At 42.6% G+C, this 21,449-nt stretch overlaps 1 protein-coding gene across 2 annotated transcripts in view; it reads left to right on the forward strand.

Annotated features, from left to right (window-relative positions):
• The first annotated feature begins 429 nt into the window (after window positions 1–429).
• Window positions 430–21,449, forward strand: part of SULT2A1 (sulfotransferase family 2A member 1) — a 54,112-nt gene continuing 33,092 nt past the window's right edge. The window contains exons 1-3 of one of the 2 annotated variants that reach the window (XR_007502282.1): window positions 430–479; window positions 2,098–2,278; window positions 4,393–4,563. The gene's annotated coding sequence lies outside the window, so the exon portion shown is untranslated. Of the gene's footprint in view, window positions 480–2,097; window positions 2,279–4,392; window positions 4,564–21,449 lie in introns of those variants that run through there. The other variant, XR_007502280.1, reaches the window with a different exon arrangement.

A 21,449-nucleotide genomic window follows, 5' to 3' on the forward strand; every position in this document is an offset into this window, starting at 1 on the left:
ATCTATCTCATGGACACACAGAAAAGTTGGATTTCAACCATAGGGTAAAGTCTTAGAATTGGAGAGAGAGAGAGAGAGAGAGAGAGAGAGAGAGAGAGAGAGAGAGAGAGAGAGAGAGAGAGAGAGAGAGAGAGGACATTTCCAAGGACAATAACTTCCATGGCAAAAATCAAAGGCAGATCTTTGAGAGAGACAATATCTTCATGATCCATGTAGCTATGTGTTTGAACAAAAATAAAATAGGGTGTCAATATGAAAACTCTATAGAGACCCTTAGTGAACAATAGGAGAACATGGAGTGTACAGACATGTCAGCATGCTCACTGAGATCTGACATGTTGGGAGTTCATTCTAATATGAAATTACCCACTCCTTTCTCTGTCTCCCCCTCTCTGCAGTGCTTTATGGATCATGGTTTGACTATATCCATGAGAGAGCATGATAACTTCCTGTTGCTAAGCTATGAGGAGCTGAAAAGGGTAAACTCTTGTTCCCCCATCCTTCCTGCACCCCTCTTCCCTCTTCCTCCTCCTCTGTGTCTCCAACCACCTTCTCTGCAGAGCAGAGGCATATGCTGTGTCACCAGGGGTGAGGACAGCTAGTGGTAGGGGTGTCCCACTTTTGGTGAACATTCCCCAGACTCCACACTCTTGTCTGTGCCTCTTTTACAGCATGGATAGGTGTGTCCTTATTGTCCAGAGACTTGAATGCAGGAGAAACATGGATATTGGGTCCCTATTGATTACAGCTGGGGGTGCTGCTCATTGGGAGAGGGGGTCAAAGAGCAAGAGCCTGTGGAAGCAACTTGATATTCACATCCCAAAATGTATACCAGGATGCATTTTCCTGTATCTCTTTCCAGTCAGGCTAACACAATCAAAATGCCCTCTAAAGAGAAAGATGGGGGGCAGGAGTGATAGCACAGCTGTAGGGTGTTTGCCTGGTTTGATCCTTTGTATCCCATATTGTCTCCTGAGCCTGCATGAGCAATTTCTGAGCACAGAGCCAAGAGTAACCTTTGGGAATTGCCAGGTATTGTCCCCCACCAAAACTAAAGTAAAATAAATAAAATAAAATAAAGCAGAACATGATTATTAAAAAAAAAAACTAAAGAGAAAGATGGAATTATCTGGCTAGGGCAAGTAATGAGATGAGATGAGCTCATCCCTGGAGGAAAGGGGTACAAAACCAGAATGCTAATCCATAGAGAGCAGATGGGCTCTGTCACTTATAAAGTGATGAAAAAACAAAGACGCAAATGTTATGCTTCCATCTGCCACTCAGCAACTCCATCCTGTCACTGGGTATTTCCTACTTCCCAATAACATCTTCCTAACATGTGCATTTACTTTTGATACCCAGTCCAACTAACTCATTCTTGGGGAGAGGGGAGCCTTCCAGCTACCTACATAAACTTCCTGAAAGCTATTTCTAAGGCTGTCAGTTTTCTTGTGAAACTTAACCAGGACACTGAAAGGAATTGTTCATGAGTTCCAGAAAAGTCTTTCCACAGGTCCATACATATGTCTTGTCTTCTCCTGCTGGTTCCTGTAGGTGCCAAACATTGCATGCAAAAAGTCATTGTAAATAAATGTATGGAATCCTTAGTCAGAGGTAGTTTTGGGTTCAGTTTTACTTGATGGAGTCAAAGATTGTCAATTGGACTATTACATATCAACTCCTCTCTGGAACTGTTTTTGGCCATAGGCATCTAGCGCTTTTTCAACCCTGTACTTATGTGCCAGAACCTGGGTTTCCCACCTCTAGGTCACTCACTTCTTTTTTTTGTTTTGTTTTGTTTTGTTTTGGGGCCACACCCGACGTTGCTCAGGGGTTACTCCTGGCTGTCTGCTCAGAAATAGCTCCTGGCAGGCACGGGGACCATATGGGACACCGGGATTTGAACCAACCACCTTTGGTCCTGGATTGGCTGCTTGCAAGGCTAATGCCGCTGTGCTATCTCTCTGGGCCCGGTCTCTCGCTTCTTAAGGCTGCACTGTTCCTCCTTCTTTTCTCCCTCATGGCTTTTTCCCCATCTCATCTCCTCCCACCAATCTTCCTCTATCCAATCCTTGCTCTTCTCTGGTCTTCCTCCAGGACCTGAGAAACTCTGTGAAGAAGTTAAGCTAATTCCTGGGTGTGGAATTGGGCCTGGAAGCCATAAACTTAGTTCTCAAGAACTGTTCCTTCCAGGCTATGAAAAATAATAATATGTCCAACTATTCCTCCGTTGATGACAACATTATTAATTCAAAAGAATCTCCCATGATGAGAAAAGGTAAGAGAAAAATTGTGTATTGTACAATAGGACACTAAGTTTGGGACCAGGAAGTGATTGAATTTACACACATACATTATCCATCACCCACTGTCCATCTTCTATAATCTGTGTGAGAGAAATTCTCCTATAGTTATGATACATGGCTCCAGACACTGGTTGAAGTTTATTCTTGCTACTAAGAAATATCTGAGTTATCTGAGATCTATAGACTGATCTCTTCAATTAGAGTGTGGTTTGGTCAGGCCTGCTGTACACAGAGAGTGCAAGTGAATTCCCACCTGCTGCCAAACAGACCAGGCTGAACAACCTGCAAATGGGCACTCAGACTGGAGAAATGGCCACATGTTAGTAACCCCTTTGGCAATTAGCATAGCCAACTGTCCTGACCAAGGAAAAGTCTCAAAAGTGTTTTTCATCAGGAGAGATAACAGAACAAATTTTTTACTTGGCTGAAAGCCCTTCTTGCTATAAACCTTTGTGAGAAGGGCCAAAGTGATATGACAGTGGGGAGGGCATTTGCCTTGCATTAGGCTGACTTGGCATCCCATATGGTCTCCTGAGCACCACCCTGGAGTGATTCCTGAGAAATCCCCTAGTACTGTCAGTGTGGCCCCAAAACAAAATTAAACAAACAGGAAAAGACTTTGCAAAGTTTCTGTATAAAATACAATGTATTCCCCACCCTTGGAATCAAGATGAAGAGTTCTCAGGGTATAGAGAAGAGTAATAAGGCCAAAACCTTTTGCTCAAACATATCCAGGATGATGTGGCAAGAAAGGAGGAAATAAATCATTTTTATATTCAGTCTAGTAGGGCTGTCGAATAGGGCCATGGGGTCAAGGAGTGTCACTCTGGTGGCCTTGTTAACAAGGTTTTCCTGGACTCTTGTAATCATTGACATTTTCCTGTGTTGTGGTTTTTTGTTTTGTTTTTAGAATCAACAGCTCTTTGTCAAGGTTTGGCACTTAATTGTGCTTCTTTCACTTATAATAGAGCCCTGTATTCTGTAGTTTATACCACTGCATCTTAGAAACAGGTAATTTTACTCATATGTCAGCGCTGATGCTATTGAGGTTTAGAGCATTTGGACAGCTGGGATGACAATCTGGTACTTTTTGTGGGGGAGAACACTACTCATGGGCATAGTAGAAGGAGGACTTTTCCAAGTCTAATTTCTGCCTTTGAAAGTTTCATGAACACCTAACCCCTGACTCAGGACTTCAAAACTTGGAATTAAATTATTTGGAATTAAATTAAACCCCTTTAGTGAAAATACTACAAATTACAGTGTTTAAAAGAAAAAAGGGAGAAAAAGAGAGAGAGAAGTAAAATGTCTGCCAGGGAGGTAGGCAGCAGGGAGGGCAGCGCGGGAAAACTCTGGGTATTGGTGGCAGGAAATATGCACTGATGAATGGACAGATATTGGACATTGTATGAGTGAAACTCGATCCCAAACAATTTTGTATCCATGTATCTCATGGTGAATCAATTAAAGAATTCATTTATTTATAGAAAATCAGTCCTAAAATGACATGGCTGTATAGAAAGCCATATAGTATCCATATAAGAAGTAAGATAGTAAATACAGGTGAGCTCAAGGTGAGAATGTTAAGAAAGCACATCTCACAAATGGGATCAAACTCCCAAAACACCCCCAAAGATTCTGACATCTAACTCCAGACATTGCTATCTCCAAACTAAGAGAAGTCTGGGGCAAATTAATTTCCATTCTTTAAAAGGAAAAGGAGGGGTGGGAATACAGTGATAGTACAAGGCACAAGACATTTGCTTTGCATGTACCTGACCCAGAAATGCTCCTTGCCTTCCCCCTTGTTCTGCCCTCTCCAGGCCCCATCAGGAGTGGTTCCTGAGTACAGAGCCAAGAGTTAACATTGAGACTGCTTGGTGTGGCCCAAAAACCAACCAAGAGAAAAGAAAAGGAAAGGGTCTAACCATCCTTGTCTGCCCCACATTTACTCAAGTGAAGACTCTTTAGCTCTCTTTTGTGCATCAGATTCTGGCAGAATTAAGTGTTATATCTGGGCCAGGAGATGTCTTATTTAGTAGATATGACATAATCTAACCTGTGTCTCTCCTTTATTTTTTGTCAGGTGTTACTGGGGACTGTAAAAATCACCTCACAGTGGCCCAAGCAGAAACCTTTGATAAAATATACTGGGAAAAGATGAAAGATCTTCCTTCAGAGCTGTTCCATGGGACTAACATCCAATAATGTTCAAGATCTCATACACATGGGATCACTGTTGTGCTTTTGCACCAGTGCATGCGTGTGTGTGTGTGTGTGTGTGTGTGTGTGTGTGTGTGTGTATGTGATTGTTTAAAATCTTCTATTTCATCCTGGAACCCTGATCAGTCAGTTCTTTGCAGTTTTGAAAATGTGGTCAACATTGCCCTGTGCCCTGCTCATTGATTTTACTGGCAAACCAGCTTCGGAAATAAAACATGCTGGTATGTTTCACACAATTATAAATAAAGATGATTGTGATAATGTTTTTTTTTTTTTCAATCAAAATGAGACAAAGTCAAGGCATTGAGAATCAGAGAATTATATTAGAAGTTTCACAAGTAAGAATCTTCCTGGGGTCAGCTAAAGTCATGCGGAGACTGGATCCTGCCTCTCTTCTCAGTATTGTCTGTAGTGTGAGTTTCCTTCATGGGGAATCACTCACCCTGCTTTTGCCCAGAGTCTGTGATGATCAGTAGATTCTCTTGCTCAGAGCTTATGGAAAGTCACCTGGAGCTCTTGATGGAGAGTGGCCACTCTCTGAATTCCCTGTAGATGGTTCTGTCTCTTCGGGATCCTCTGCATGTCTCCTTGGCAGATTCTGCCCCCTTCTGGTCAAGCTCCACTCCCCACTGTTTTCTTGTGGGTGAGCAAGTAGAAAAGATTCTGTTTCTTGTTGACTCACCGTCTTCTTCAATCTGGTACTCATGGAAAAGACTTGTCTCCTGAAAAAAAGAGAGATCAATTCCAATACTCAGAGAAAAAGAGATCAGGGGCCAATGTGTTTGATGAATCCCAAGAGCTTTGGTCTCTTCTGAACACAAAATCTCATTTATGAAATATTCTGAGAAAACTGAAGATGAATCAGTGTCACCATCTCTTACTCTTGAGAAGCATAATCCTTTGCCTTCCTCCTGTGATAACTGGCCTACCTCCAAGAACTAATAACATTGTATTAGGGAATGTTCTGGGGAAACATGAGAGATCAATGTTTGATCACCATCTGTTACCCTGAGAAGCACAGTCCTCTGCTTCTTTCCTGGGACAACTGGCCCAACTTCAAGAACTAATACCATTGTATTAGAGATTGTAAAGCTGAATCATAGATGAGAACAAAAGAAGGTAGACGGGTTTTCTCTCTCCTCAACGGTGAAAGCCACTGTTGATATCCTATTAATCAGCCATTTGATGATAAGCTGTGAAACATTATTTGAGCTAATTATGCAAATTTAAGTCAAGGAAATTGTTTAAAGAGGGCCAGAGAGCTAGCATGAAAGTAAGGCACCAGCAGTGACCCTGGTTCAAATCTTCATTACCACAGAATCCCCTGTGCACTACTTGGGGTCATTCCTAAGCACAGAGTCAGTAGCTTTGCCAGGTGTAGACCCCCAAATTCAAAAATAAAATGAAAGGGCTGGAGTGATAGCACTGTAAATAGAATGTTTTACTTGCACACGACTAACCTGAGTTTGATCTCTGGCATCTTATATGGTACCCTGAGCACTCCCAGGAATTAATCTTGAGCTCAGACCCAGGATTAATCTCTGATTGCTACTGGGTGTGGCCCCCAAACCATAGAATAAATAAAGTTAATTTAATCAAAAGGGTATTTCCACACAGTTGGCAGGGTAACAGAATAATGTAAAATGTGCTAACCATAGTCTCTGCTCAACTGATGGCCTTGTTTGAATTCAAGGATCCAAACAAGGAGTAGATTTAAGAGTGGATGGGCGAGGGACTTCAGAGCATAAAAACCGGCTAACCTTTGCAAAAGCTGGCTCCCTGTGTGTGACACCAGGCGGGGAAAATCCGCGAAAGTACACCGGCCCAGTGGGGCTCAGCTGTGAAAGACTGTGAGTGTGACCTGTCTATGTCTGTCTACTGTCCTCTTGCGTGAAACTCTTGCGAGTGGGGCAAAAAGAGCCTCCAGAAACCTCGCTCACCCAGACGCCATTTTCAGGGAGGGACTTCAGAGCATAAAAACCGGCTAACCTTTGCAAAAGCTGGCTCCCTGTGTGTGACACCAGGCGGGGAAAATCCGCGAAAGTACACCGGCCCAGTGGGGCTCAGCTGTGAAAGACTGTGAGTGTGACCTGTCTATGTCTGTCTACTGTCCTCTTGCATGAAACTCTTGCGAGTGGGGCAAAAAGAGCCTCCAGAAACCTCGCTCGCCCAGACGCCATTTTCAGGGAGGGACTTCAGAGCATAAAAACCGGCTAACCTTTGCAAAAGCTGGCTCCCTGTGTGTGACACCAGGCGGGGAAAATCCGCGAAAGTACACCGGCCCAGTGGGGCTCAGCTGTGAAAGACTGTGAGTGTGACCTGTCTATGTCTGTCTACTGTCCTCTTGCGTGAAACTCTTGCGAGTGGGGCAAAAAGAGCCTCCAGAAACCTCGCTCGCCCAGACGCCATTTTCAGGGAGGGACTTCAGAGCATAAAAACCGGCTAACCTTTGCAAAAGCTGGCTCCCTGTGTGTGACACCAGGCGGGGAAAATCCGCGAAAGTACACCGGCCCAGTGGGGCTCAGCTGTGAAAGACTGTGAGTGTGACCTGTCTATGTCTGTCTACTGTCCTCTTGCGTGAAACTCTTGCGAGTGGGGCAAAAAGAGCCTCCAGAAACCTCGCTCGCCCAGACGCCATTTTCAGGGAGGGACTTCAGAGCATAAAAACCGGCTAACCTTTGCAAAAGCTGGCTCCCTGTGTGTGACACCAGGCGGGGAAAATCCGTGAAAGTACACCGGCCCAGTGGGGCTCAGCTGTGAAAGACTGTGAGTGTGACCTGTCTATGTCTGTCTACTGTCCTCTTGCGTGAAACTCTTGCGAGTGGGGCAAAAAGAGGCTCAGAGGAGCACGGCCGCTCCGCTTCGCTACGCGGCCATGCACTCTTTCTAAGGAAAGAACTCCATTGCAACAAGAAGGAAAAATCACACTAAGAACAGCGCTATATCACAGAAGCAAACATTTCTCTCTGGACTGTCTTCTCTGTTGCATGCTCGGGCCTAAGATTTGTCCCAGTGTGAGGCTTCATCCACGGAGGACTCCCCTCCCTTAGAGGCAAGTCAGCCCATCCAGAAAGGGAGGAGCCAGAGGAGTGTGCTGCCTACATCATATAGACAATGAATACCACCACAACACGTAGAAAAACCCACAATACAAGTGTGACAATGGGGAAACAACGCAGGCCAGCATCAGACATAGAGAATGAAGATGACAATTCTGAGGACCAGGTAATGACTGAACAACTAATCAACCTCTCAGATAAGGACTTTAGACTAGCAATATGGAAGGTGCTCAACAGACTCCAAGAAACCATGGATAGAGTTGAACAGAACACTAATAAGAACCAAGAAAATATGAAGGCAGAAATGACAAAACTCCAAACTGAAATAACATGTCAACTAACAGGACTGAAAAAGTCAGTAAACGAAGTGAATGACAAAATGGATAAGCTCTGGGACAGGGTATCAGAAGCTGAGAATAGACTTGGTGCTGTGGAAGATGAGATACATAACAATTCCATACAGCAGGAGAGATTGGACAAAAAACTTAAAGCAAATGAGCAGACAATGGAAAAATTAGTCAAAGAATGGGAACAGATGAAAATAGAAGTCTATGATAAGATCAACAGAAACAACTTAAGAATCATTGGAGTCCCAGAGACCCAGGAAGAAAATTTCCAGGAAGAATCAATGGTCAAGAACATCATTAAAGAGAAACTTCCAGAGCTAAAGAATATATGTGATCAAATCCTGCATGCCCGAAGAGTACCAACCAAAAGAGACCCCAGAAAAACCACCCCAAGACACATCCTAGTCACAATGACAAATCCCACAGATAGAGACAGAATTCTGAAAACAGCAAGATCAAAAGGGGAAATCATGTTCAAGCAAGCTTCCCTGAGATTTACAGCAGACCTGTCACCAGAAACGCTCAATGCCAGAAAGCAGTGGTGGGATATTGTGACAAGACTGAATGAAATGAATGCTTCACCCAGAATACTATACCCAGCAAAACTCACTTTCCGGTTTGATGGAAGAATACATGGTTTCACAGACAAAAAACAGCTCAGAAACTTCACAGACACAAAACCAGTCTTAAGAGAAAAACTGAAAGACCTAATCTAAGACAAGACTACCCAAAAAACACACCAAATTTTGAAATAAAGATGGCGTTAAATCCCAGGACAATTCTTTCTCTCAACGTCAATGGACTAAATGCACCAGTTAAGAGACACAGAGTGGCTAAATGGATCAAAAAACTCAATCCAACCTTCTGCTGCCTACAAGAAACGCACCTGAATAGTCAGAACAAACATAGACTCAAAATAAAAGGCTGGAGAAAAGTTATCCAAGCAAACAACATCCATAAAAAAGCTGGAGTGGCCATACTAATATCAGATAATGCAAACTTTATACTCAGGAAGGTTGTAAGGGACAAAGACGGACATTTTATATTAATCAAGGGGTACGTAGAGCAGGAAGAATTCACTCTCCTAAACATATATGCACCGAATGAGGGGCCAGCAAAATATTTAATACAACTGTTGACAAATCTGAAAAATAATATCAACAACAACACAATAATTGTGGGGGACCTTAACACGGCCTTGTCAACACTGGACAGGTCAACCAGACTGAAACCCAACAAGAATATACTAGACCTGAGGAGAGAAATGGAAGAAAGAGGCCTAGTGGATATATATAGGACACTCCATCCCCAGAAACCTGGATACACATTCTTCTCCAATGTACATGGGACATTCTCCAGGATAGACTACATGCTGGCACATAAAACATACCTCCATAAGATCAAGAGAATAGAAATTTTGCAGACTACCTTCGCTGACCACAAGGCTCTGAAATTATTTGTGAACTCCAAAGGGACTCAGAAGAAACACTTTAACACCTGGAAGTTAAACAGCCTCATGCTCAATAACCAGTGGGTCCGAGATGAAATCAAGGAGGAAATCAAAAGGTTCCTGGAAACAAATGACAATAAAGACACAAACTCTCAGAACTTATGGGACACAGCAAAAGCAGTACTGAGAGGAAAATTTATAGCTTTGCAAGCACACATCAGGAAGGAAGAAGGAGCTTACCTGAGTAGCTTAATGACACAGCTAATAGAACTAGAAAATGCTCAACAAAAGGACCCAAGAATAGGAAGACAGAAGGAAATAACAAAGCTGAGAGCAGAAATCAACGAAGTGGAAACTCAAAAAACAATCCGAAAGATCAACGAAAGCAGAAGTTGGTTCTTTGAAAAAATAAACAAGATTGATAGACCACTGGCAAACCTAACAAAGAAATAGAGAGAGAGAAACTTGATAACTCGTATCAGGAATGAAAAAGGAGAGATCACTACTGATATGACAGAGATTCAAAGGGTAATCAGAAACTACTTTGAAAAACTCTACGCCACTAAAAATGAGAACCTGGAAGAAATGGATAAATTCTTGGACTCTTATAATCTTCCACGGTTGAAGGAAGAGGATGTAGCATATCTAAACACCCCCATCACCATTGATGAAATTAAAACAGTAATCAAATGTCTGCCGAAAAACAAAAGCCCAGGTCCAGATGGATTCACTAATGAATTCTATCAAACTTTCCAAGAGGAACTACTGCCAATCTTGGCAAGACTCTTTCATGAAATTGAACAAACAGAAACACTTCCAAATAGCTTTTATGAAGCCAACATCACCTTGATACCTAAACCAGACAGAGACGCTACCAAAAAAGAAAATTACAGACCAATATCACTGATGAATGCAGATGCAAAGATCCTCAACAAAATCCTGGCAAATAGGATTCAATGCCTCGTTAAGAAGATCATCCACTACGATCAAGTAGGTTTCATCCCAGGAATGCAAGGCTGGTTTAACATCCGTAAATCTATCAACATAATACACAACATCAATAACAAGAAAAATAAAAACCACATGATCATATCAATAGATGCAGAGAAAGCATTTGATAAGGTCCAACACCCATTCTTGATCAAAACTCTCAGCAAGATGGGAATGGAGGGAACCTTTCTCAATATAGTGAAGGCCATCTACCACAAGCCAGTGGCAAATATTATCCTCAATGGAGAAAAACTGAAAGCCTTCCCTCTAAATTCTGGCACAAGACAAGGCTGTCCTCTCTCACCACTCCTATTCAACATAGCACTGGAAGTACTTGCTATAGCGATTAGGCAAGAAAAGGATATCAAGGGAATCCAGATAGGAAAGGAAGAAGTCAAGCTCTCACTGTTTGCAGATGACATGATACTCTACTTAGAAAACCCTAAAGACTCTATCAAAAAGCTTCTAGAAACAGTATACTCATATAGCAAGGTGGCAGGCTACAAAATTAACACACAAAAATCAATGGCCTTTCTATATACCAATAGTAATAAGGATGTAATGGACATTAAGAAAACAACCCCATTCACAATAGTACCACACAAACTCAAATATCTTGGAATCAACTTGACTAAATATGTGAAGGACCTATACAAAGAAAACTATAAAACTCTGCTCCAAGAAATAAGAGAGGACACACGGAAATGGAAACACATACCCTGCTCATGGATTGGCAGGATTAACATCATCAAAATGTCAATACTCCCCAAGGCATTATACAGATTTAATGCCATCCCTCTAAAGATACCCATGACATTCTTCAAAGAAGTGGATCAGACACTTTTGAAATTCATTTGGAACAATAAACACCCTCGAATAGCTAAAGCAATCATTGGGAAAAAGAATATGGGAGGAATTACTTTTCCCAACTTTAAACTGTACTACAAAGCAACAGTTATCAAAACAGCATGGTATTGGAATAAGGATAGGTCCTCAGATCAGTGGAATAGGCTTGAATACTCAGAAAATGTTCCCCAGAGATACAACCATCTAATTTTTGATAAAGGAGCAGGAAATCCTAAATGGAGCAGGGAAAGCCTCTTCAACAAGTGGTGTTGGCACAATTGGATAGCCACTTGCAAAAAATTAAACTTAGACCCCCAGCTAACATCATGTACAAAGGTAAAATCCAAATGGATTAAAGACCTCGATATCAGCCCCAAAACCATAAGATATATAGAACAGCACATAGGCAAAACACTACAGGACATTACAGGCATCTTCAAGGAGGAAACTGCACTCTCCAAGCAAGTGAAAGCAGAGATTAACAGATGGGAATATATTAAGCTGAGAAGCTTCTGCACCTCAAAGGAAATAGTGCCCAGGATACAAGAGCCACCCACTGAGTGGGAGAAACTATTCACCCAATACCCATCAGATAAGGGGCTAATCTCCAAAATATACAAGGCACTGACAGAACTTTACAAGAAAAAAACATCTAACCCCATCAAAAAATGGGGAGAAGAAATGAACAGACACTTTGACAAAGAAGAAATACGCATGGCCAAAAGACACATGAAAAAATGTTCCACATCACTAATCATCAGGGAGATGCAAATCAAAACAACGATGAGATACCACCTCACACCCCAGAGAATGGCACACATCACAAAGAATGAGAATAAACAGTGTTGGCGGGGATGTGGAGAGAAAGGAACTCTTATCCACTGCTGGTGGGAATGCTGTCTAGTTCAACCTTTATGGAAAGCGATATGGAGATTCCTCCAAAAACTGGAAATCGAGCTCCCATACGATCCAGCTATACCACTCCTAGGAATATACCCTAGGAACACAAAAATACAATACAAAAACCCCTTCCTTACACCTATATTCATTGCAGCTCTATTTACCATAGCAAGACTCTGGAAACAACCAAGATGCCCTTCAACAGACGAATGGCTAAAGAAACTGTGGTACATATACACAATGGAATATTATGCAGCTGTCAGGAGAGATGAAGTCATGAAATTTTCCTATACATGGATGTACATGGAATCTATTATGCTGAGTGAAATAAGTCAGAGAGAGAGAGAGAGAAAAACGCAGAATGGTCTCACTCATCTATGGGTTTTAAGAAAAATGAAAGACACCCTTGTAATAATAATTTTCAGACACAAAAGAGAAAAGAGCTGGAAGTTCCAGCTCACCTCAGGAAGCTCACCACAAAGAGTGATGAGTTTAGTTAGAGAAATAACTACATTTTGAACTGTCCTAATATTGAGAATGTATGAGGGAAATGTAGAGCCTGTTTAGGGTACAGGCGGGGGTTGGGTGGGGAGGAGGGAGATTTGGGACTTGGGTGATGGGAATGTTGCACTGGTGATGGGTGGTGTTCCTTTTATGACTGAAACCCAAACACAATCATGTATGTAATCAAGGTGTTTAAATAAAAAAAAATTATGCATTAAAAAAAAATAACAAATTTAGGGGCCGGGCGGTGGCGCTAAAGGTAAGGTGCCTGCCTTGCCTGCGCTAGTCTTGGACGAACCGCGGTTCGATCTCCCGATGTCCCATATGGTCCCCCATGCCAGGAGCAACTTCTGAGCACATAGCCAGGAGTAACCCCTGAGCGTTACTGGGTGTGGCCCAAAAACCAAAAAAAAATTTTTTTTATATATTTAAAAAAAAAAAAAAAGAGTGGATGGGCATACCACATATGATGCCCTGAGCACTACCAGGGATCATTCCTGAGTTCAAAACCAGGAATTATGCTTGAGCATAGCTGCTGTAGACCCCAAACCCTAATAATAATAATAATTAATAATTATATAATATTGATTATTATATATTGTATAATGTTATTTATAGAACAGTATATGTTATAATAGATTGTGAATATTCATGTTAATAATTATCAATCATTGGGATTAACTGTTAAGTATTAATAATTAGTTTATTCCAATTCAATTGTATCAATTAACAATCAATTTATTCATGAATAATTAGATTAATTATTAACTGGTATCATTAGTAATATAAATAGTGTGACTCTCACTGGTACTAGAAGGAATTCATAAGTTGCACTAGGTCTATGTTATTTCTGCTTATCTCTATCTTTGACTTTGGGGTCATACCCAGGGTGGTCAAGACTTATTCCTGACTCTGTGCTCCTGACAGTGCTTCAGCTGCCTGGGATCAAACTCTGGTCAGCTTCATAAAAGCAAACACTCTGCCCACTGTCCTATTGTTCTGGTCAAATGATTATTCTCTTAATGTTATTATTATTATTAATAATAATAGAAGCACGATGTTCTTTAAAGCTACAAGTCTTTTTTGCACCTTTCCTTAGAGACTAACTATTCTATTTGACTTCATTTTTCAGCACCTGACCTTTCCCCTTATTGAAGACTATGATGGTTCATACCAAACCTACTTGTCTGCCCAGTGTCCAGGTCAAATTGTTTTGCCGAATGTTTTTGAATATGTTTTTGGTATTTTAATTTTCTGGCATGTGCTTTCATTGCACTGTACTTTCTTAGTATATACAGATAAGGTGTAAGTTCAAAGTGTTGCAGTGAAATGATGAATGCCCATAAGTCTTGTGAAATAATTAACAAATACATGGAGCAAATATTGAAACCTTCAAACATGAAACCTTCTGTTCCAGGCTGAAGAGGCCCTTATTGATCTCTCTCTCTCTGTGTCATTCTCTTTCTCAGACACTTTTAAAGACCCACACAGCTTTGTTGGTGACAACAAAACCCATACCTAAAATCTGTCCCTGAGTCAAGACCCAAGGGTTGCAATAACCCAAGGTGAAACTCACCATCCCCTGGAACCTTGAACCAAACCTGGTATGTGTGTGTTTGTGGTGTGACTTTGATCTTTCAGATTTCTGATGTAAATATGACTTGCAGTATCTCATTCCGAGTGAGTAAACACAGTTGGAATTTCTCTGTCTCAATCACAACATTTATGATGTCACAGAAGGAGGGATCCTCAAGCCTGAGAAAATGTACTTGTTTTCCATGGTGGGGGGAGTCCCCAGATGCCAGGACCATGTCAGAGCTCTGTGGGTGAACCCCAAAAACCCCACAACTCTGTTTTGGTGCCTGGACACTTTGGTGCCTGAACTCTGGGTGACCTTTTTCCCTGAAACAACCATCATCATGTGTGTGTGTGTGTATGTGTGTGTGTGTGTGTGTGATCTTAGCTGCCATGCACAGAATGGGCAATGGCTGGATTACTCTAGACACACCCAGAACTTTCTAGGAGGTCCACGCAGAGAGGTATTTGCCTACTGCAAACCATTATGAAATCTCTTGAGCTACTGATTCAATTCCACTTAGGTGTCTCCAATGTCCCCTGCTATGACTCAGTGCCCTCCACAGACTCCACCAAGGATTAGGAGCAGGATTAGTCTTTCCTAGAACCAGAGACACCCAAACATCATGGGTTTTTCTCACCATGGCAAAAGTGGTGATGGGGTACAAGTATGGGGGTTTTAGTGTAAGATCACTCATGGGAATGGAGAAAATGTTATCCTATTCCTGAGGCATGTTGGGGACTAACCCAAAAGTATTCATGGTCACTTCCCATCAAGGACACACAAATCAGGATAGCTGTGAGAGGCCAATACACACCAGCAAAGAAACCAACAGCATATATAAGGGTGAGAAAGGAACCCATGTGCACTGAATGTGTCATCTAGGTCAGACTCCATAGGAGACAAAATGGACAGTCCTCCCAGACAGTCCTCTAATAATAAAGGCTGGGGCTGCCTTTGGCCCAGTGGCTCTTTGAGGCATCTCCTTCCGGGACTAGTGAGCATTCAGAATGTCATCTAGAAAGACATATGGCCTTTATCACCCAAGTTTCTTAGTGTGGAGAATCTCCAGGAACAGATCAATGGTTAACTAAGACCTGCTGTTTTCTGACTTTTGGACTTTTGGAGCCCAGTAAAGGAGTGAGTGACTTTGACGTGCAGTAACATCTGACCCAGTGCCCCGCAGAGTCTGACCCCAACTCATGGGTCTCTGGACTGAGATAGAAAAAGGTTCTTTAGGGACAGAGTGGGAATCAACAGCAGGAAAAGAAAGAAAGAATAAAAAGACAGGTGGGTGGTAGGTAGGTAGGTAGGTAGGTAGGTAGGTAGGTAGGTAGGTAGGTAGATGATAGATAACATAGATAGATCCTGAATGATGGAAACTGGTGAAGTGGGAATTTTCTTCTGGCTGCTATACTCCTGTGGATTCCAGAGGGGCTCTCTTCTGATGTCCACCTCCTGTGACTCTCAACATCTTTATGCTTCACTAGCCTCACTGCCTTGTACTCAGGACACCTTTAGTCTTCAGAAGACAGTTGAATGCCCTGGAACAGAGTGACTCTTCTGTTCCGCTGGAAAGGAATAATGAGCACTCACTGGCAAAGGCAGAGAGAGACAGTGGGTGCCACTGAGTGAGTGTCTTGGCCCTGGTTTTGAGAGGAAATGAAAAGGGAAATCAGCCCCCCCACCAACCTTGGTGGGTGTCCCGCCCCCTTAAGGAAGTCGTCACTACCTTGGCTCCACCCTTAAGGAAGTCGTCACTGCCTCGGCCCCACCTCTACCCCTACCTCACGAATCATTGGTGTTATCGTAGCGGAAGTCCAGCCCTCAAGGACTCTCCTTCCCCTCCCACTTCCCATCCTATATAAGGGGGTGATGAGGGAACCACGCGGTCTTTTTGGTTCCGGTCCTATTCTGGGGATCCATAGACCCTGGCCATTCCGAATGGTCAGTATTAAAGCACTTTTAAGCATTTGCTGGGACTCATCAGCCTCTTCATTTCTCTGTGTCGGGCAGCTAGATTAGGACGTCCAGACCTTTCAGTTTGGTGAGCCACCAGGAGTCCTCATTCTGCCCAATACAGAGCCATGAACAGGTGGTCTGGCGAGTTCTGATGTGTGTGTGTGTGAGCGCGCTTTGCTTCGTGTCTGTCTTAGTCTGAGATTATGTTGTATTCTGTGTCCAGTGGGAAGCTAGCTTTGTGGTGGCTTAGTGGCTGATGTTATGAGCTCTTTGCTCGATGTGGAATCCGAGTAGAAGCAGACTTTGTATAACAGGAGGGTTCGAGTCCCTCGTGTGACTAAGGGATCTCCAGGTGTGTGTGGTCCCCCATCTGACGCGTATACCAGGTGGGCAAAAAAGTTGACGAGCTTTGGCTGCTTAGGTCACAACCCTGGTGGTACCCCAGGGGTTCAGTAAGAGCAGCGGGAAGACGTTCCCGCTGCTGCTGGGAGGTTGTCTGCCTATGATTTGTGGAGCTCAAAAACTTGGTTGTTATTAGCATAGCCGTCTGTCTAGGAATCTGTGAATTTTACAGTTGTGTCTCTGGATGTTCGTTTGACTCCCCTCTGACTGCCTCCTTTGCCTGTCCGCCTTCCTGGCGATTCTACAAGTTTGATGAGACAAATTCAATCCACCCCACTTACTCTGACACTAGAACTTTGGAAAAAGATTACTTGAACGCATTCGTTTGGGTTGTTTCAGCGTGGCGCCACTGTTTGTCTGTTTGTTTTTGTCTGTGTGTTCTATGTTTTTCTTTGGTCTGACCATGGGACGCGCCCGACCCCCTCTCGCGGGCCGACCCCTGGGGAAAGGGGCCGAGCCCACGTCTCCCTCGCCCGTCAGTCGTCCCAGCCCGGGATCGGGAGGGCCAGTCGGGGAGGAAGGCCGGACCGGTGATGGGAGCGAGAGAAAAAAAAAAAGCAAGAGACAAAAACCCCGGCGACCCAACCACGCCCAGCGGGACGCGCGCGGCGTGGTGAGAGGGCGCCCGAAACCAGCCTAACCCGCTCCCCCCCCCCCCCAACCAGGGAGCGAGCGCGTGCAAGGGCCATGCTAGGAACATGGCGGAGGGTGTTGGAAATTGCAAATCCCAGATTTCTCAAATGGCCATCGGGGATAAATTTTCCCTGGAGAATTTCTGGACTTTGCGATTCCCCAACTATCCTGCCATGTGTTTAGGCCAAAGAGAGCAACTGGCCGTTTTTTTTCTAGCTGAAGAAAAAAAAAATGTGCTCTTTAAACTCCAGCCTGAAGGAATTCACCACGCCCCAGGGCAGACTATTGTTCTCCCAAACTCACCTGGATGGGAATGTAGGTCATTTACATATCAAAGAAAAATCTAGCTAATGGTTTGGAAGTCAGAAAAAAAAATTTTGAGCGTTTAAATTTCTAACTTAAAGGTTTCTTAAAAAATAATAAGAGGATGTTGCAAATTACTGTTGTTATTTTTGTTTGTTTGTTTTTCGGTGCATGTGGAGATTTTTAGCAGCGGAACCACTGCAAAAGAATGAGTGGAGAAGCTTAAAAAAAAAAAAAAGGAAAGGAGAAGGAGCCGGATGGTAGGACATTTGCCTTGCATGCAGAAAGGAAAGTGGTGCAAAAAAAAATTAAAAATGTGTAATAGGAAAAATCTATATAATCAAACTAAATAATTACTAATATGTCTCTAGGTTAAAAGAAAGTGTAAATGTTTTTAAGCATGTTCTGCCAGTAAGGTGTTTTCTGTCTGCAAACCAAGGTCAAAAAAAAAAAACTAGGTAAATTTCTATATTTAAAATTAAGCATGATTAAAATATTATTTTGTCATGGTATTAAGAAAAAAATGTATGAAATATTTTGTTGTAAAAAAGATTCTAAAATTATCTAAGTAATTTAATATTTGCTTTTTCTCTTCTCCCAGAACCTTTTAGTACCATTTATGTCATGGCATCATGTTGCTTTGCACAAGATACAAGCAAATGGCTTTCCTCTCTGCATGAGGAAAACTGAAAGGTCCGAACGTCCTAATCTAGCTGCCCGACACAGAGAAATGAAGAGGCTGATGAGTCCCAGCAAATGCTTAAAAGTGCTTTAATACTGACCATTCGGAATGGCCAGGGTCTATGGATCCCCAGAATAGGACCGGAACCAAAAAGACCGCGTGGTTCCCTCATCACCCCCTTATATAGGATGGGAAGTGGGAGGGGAAGGAGAGTCCTTGAGGGCTGGACTTCCGCTACGATAACACCAATGATTCGTGAGGTAGGGGTAGAGGTGGGGCCGAGGCAGTGACAACTTCCTTAAGGGTGGAGCCAAGGTAGTGACGACTTCCTTAAGGGGGCGGGACACCCGCCAAGGTTGGTGGGGGGGGGCTGATTTCCCTTTTCAGAAACATCTGGAACAAACCTCACAACTCTGCACATTTTCTCTCCACCTCCAGGACCTCAGGACTATGAATTTTTTCTTGATCTTGGGAGAAACTTGAGTTAAGAAAGAAATTCTGCATTAAAATACACAATTAATTATAATACATATATGTATATAATATATAATAATTAAAATACAGAAGAGGAAAAATATATATGAAAAATTAAGTCAGAGGCAGGGAAATAGTAAAGTGGGCACTTAATTTGCATGCACTTAATCTGGGTTTCGATCTCAGGCTTCATTCACATAGGGTCCTCAGAGCAATAGTATTCTAGGGAGACAGTGGTTCCTGAGACTCATGAGTAGGAAGGACAGTACTGGAGCACAGAACCTCAGAGACTGGAGGCATTGGTCTGGCATTCTGCAGGATGAGAGTAACAGGGCTGCTGGGGACTATGGTGACTCCATTTGTTTGTATTTCTCAGCTAAAGTCAGGTGAGATCTGAAAGTGTGGAGGAAGAGACAGAGAGGAGGTGACCTAGGAGGCTACAATGAGATTTCTGGAGAAACAGGAAATGAGTGAATTGTGTGCATGGTCTGTTATGCCTTGAGTTATTTTGGTAATTGTGTTTTTTGTTTGTTTGTTTGTTTGTTTGTTTTGCTTTCCCTGTTTCCTTGCTTCTGACCAGGGATTGGGACACACCTAGTGCTACTCAGGGCTTTCTCCTGGTTCTGTGCTTAGAAATCTCTCCTGCCAGACTTAGGGGACTATCTGGGATGCCTGGGATCAAGCCGGGGTAGGCCATATGCAAGGCAAACGCCCCACCTACTGTTCAATCTATCTGGCCTGTCTGTTATACCTTTATTTATTTCTTTGTTTTTGTTTTTGTTTGGCAAAGGGATTGTGCCATAGCTTGCGAAGTTTAGGACTGACTCCTGGTTGCTGTGATCAGGAATCACTCCTGGCAGTGCTCGTGGGAACATGTGGGATGCTAAGGACACAATTTGGGTCTGCTGTGTGCAAAGCAAGTGCCCTCCCTGCTGTACTGACACTCAAGTTTACCACTGTTAATTCTTAACTTTCAGGTTTTGCACCTTATCACCCTCCTCTGGAAATCAGTAGGCGTCTTCTATCTGGTTCACTTCCTTAGGGCTTACAGGTCATACTCCTCAAGTTTCTTCCTCTTCCTTGCTTACTCACTCTAGTTTATGCTCTTCTTCGTACATGAAAAGTCCATTCTGGCCACAAAGTCTCATCCGATCGATCAATATCCAGACTCTTCCAGGCATGCATGCCTGCTGGTGTTTCTCATAGAGCTCCCAGAATGGGAAATTGATTTCTATTTCCCCTTGGAGGGGAAAAAGATCTTGGTGACATAAATTTGTGGCAAATAATCCACACAGAGAGCAGTGTCAAAAAGGGGCCACAAGCTCGGATGTTCAGTCCCCCTCAGCTTACCACCAGCTCCTCCAAAACCTCTAGCCAGCCAGTAGACTGCTCCACCCAACTCCAAGCACCTCGCTCCCCCCACTCTTTAAAGATTCCCTCTCAACAGTGCCCCCACCTGGAAGGTCATAGGTGAGACAAGAGGCAGACTTTCATATATAACAATTTCCCCTTCTTTAGTAAAGCAATAATAATAAGACACAAAAGTAAGTAACATTTCCTATAAGTATAAAAGGAACAACTAAACAATAAGAAAAGAATGTCTGTTTCCATAAGCGCATCATAGGGGAAAGTAAAGAAAAACTTCTAACCTAAATATAGGGTGTCCAAAACCAAAAACATGTGTCAAGGAATGAACTATAAGCTCCAGAGAAGATAGATCTACGACGTACAAGATGAAGAATTCCAAATAAGTTCTTCCTTGGAAGAGCACTGAAATGATGACCAATAGGTATCTGAATTTAAACCAAGTTCTTAGTCCAGGCAGAAGTCCATGGGAGGTCCAAAATTAATGTACAAAGTACAACCAATTATTTATTGATGGGAGCTTAAGTCACAAACCAAAAAAAAAAAAATGTTTAAGGCCGAGAACCTCCCCACATATATAAAAAACTTGAAGTTCCATCCAAAATGAATAGAACCTTTTTTTTTAACCTACTATATTTTTCCTATGATGCACCCAAGCAAAAAAGCTGTGTCATATCAAACCTATTAAGCAAAAGTTAAGAAAGCAAAAACCAGGCCTGGAGAAATAGCACAGCGGCGTTTGCCTTGCAAGCAGCCGATCCAGGACCAAAGGTGGTTGGTTCGAATCCCGGTGTCCCATATGGTCCCCTGTGCCTGCCAGGAGCTATTTCTGAGCAGACAGCCAGGAGTAACCCCTGAGCACCACCGGGTGTGGCCCAAAAACAAAACAAAACAAAAAAAGAAAGCAAAAACCCTCAAGTAACACAACATCAATGCCTAAAAGTAAAAATTAAGATGGGGAAGAACATTAATTACAGTAGTCAAAAGAAGGCTAGTATCAAATATAAATTCAAAGGATCACAGTCATAAAAAATATACAAAATGTGAATTTTCTACAGAGTCCAATGTTAACCTGTAACAATGAGAGGTCTGGAACTCTGAAAAGTCCGACCAAAAGCACTTGAGGAGTCTGGAAAAGGAGGTTGCAGCTTGGTACAGGATACAAAACTCCAAAAACCAAGGATTTCTTCCTCAGGCCAGAATCATGAGGCTTGTAGTTGCGGGTGAAGGAGATGATTTGCATAAATGAAGGAATTCCTGAAAATTGAATGTTAAGGACTAGCGGAAGAGAGGGAAGGATAAGAAAGAAAAAAATAAATTGGGGAAGATAAAGTTAAGAAAAAGGACCTACATACAAAATATACAAAATGGACAGACACATAACAAGACAAACAAATACAGAATTCACAAAAATCATGACCACCATA

This window comes from Suncus etruscus, chromosome 14 (genome assembly GCF_024139225.1).
Source record: "Suncus etruscus isolate mSunEtr1 chromosome 14, mSunEtr1.pri.cur, whole genome shotgun sequence".
Taxonomy (NCBI): Eukaryota; Metazoa; Chordata; class Mammalia; order Eulipotyphla; family Soricidae; genus Suncus; species Suncus etruscus.